The following is a 767-nucleotide window of genomic DNA, read 5'->3' on the forward strand; positions in this document are numbered from 1 at the left end:
ACTATCTGTGTAGCCCTTGGTAACAGACCTAAAACTTTTGAAGTTCCAGGGAAAACTCTTGCCTAATGATTTCATTTACCTTGTAGGTGAAAGCAGGCCAAGTTACAAGAGGTCAAGACCAAATACCACTTGCTCATTGCAAAATATCTAATACATTAACTCGTTTATCCACCCCTATTTGCTCTAAATGTCATTCTGTCAAAAGCTCAACTGCTGAATTTGATACCCTAAAATTTCATGTAGCTAACCGAGATCCCTGGCTAGGTTGGCATCTCTGGCAGTATATTCAGCATCCCGTATTTTTTCCAAGACCCTTAATAAAAGGTCACTTAATCTTCCTGCAGTACCAAGCAAAAAAATTGCAGCTTGTTCTGCACTTTAAAGCCAGGGATACAAGCTCTGTATAATAAAAAAAAAAAAGCGAGTATATTGAAACCCAGTCAAACTGGTGATGAGATTTCACAAGACTTACTTTAGAACCAATTGCTTTAATGGCCATATATTCCTAGGACCACCAAAGCCCTGACTTGAAAGTTTATTACAAAAGCTGGAAAAAGTGATGCAGCAAGTTTGTACAGAAAGTTTACAATATGCAGGCTTTTACATTTAATATCTCTTTGATATGCTGTGGCATCTCCATCCTCAGCGCTTCATCCAAATCTGCTTTAAACTTGCCACAATCTTGATGAGAGCCTATAATCTTGTCCAATTCTTGTTACCTAGTCTAGTGAAAACCATGTTCCAGCAAAGGCCTGTATTTACCAATG

General features: G+C 38.2%; 1 protein-coding gene across 1 annotated transcript in view; it reads right to left on the bottom strand.

Annotated features, from left to right (window-relative positions):
- Positions 1–767, bottom strand: part of LOC119588723 (peptidyl-prolyl cis-trans isomerase 5-like) — a gene marked incomplete in the record, with an annotated part of 4612 nt that overhangs the window by 2675 nt on the left and 1170 nt on the right.

Source organism: Penaeus monodon, chromosome 24 (genome assembly GCF_015228065.2).
Source record: "Penaeus monodon isolate SGIC_2016 chromosome 24, NSTDA_Pmon_1, whole genome shotgun sequence".
NCBI classification, from domain to species: Eukaryota; Metazoa; Arthropoda; class Malacostraca; order Decapoda; family Penaeidae; genus Penaeus; species Penaeus monodon.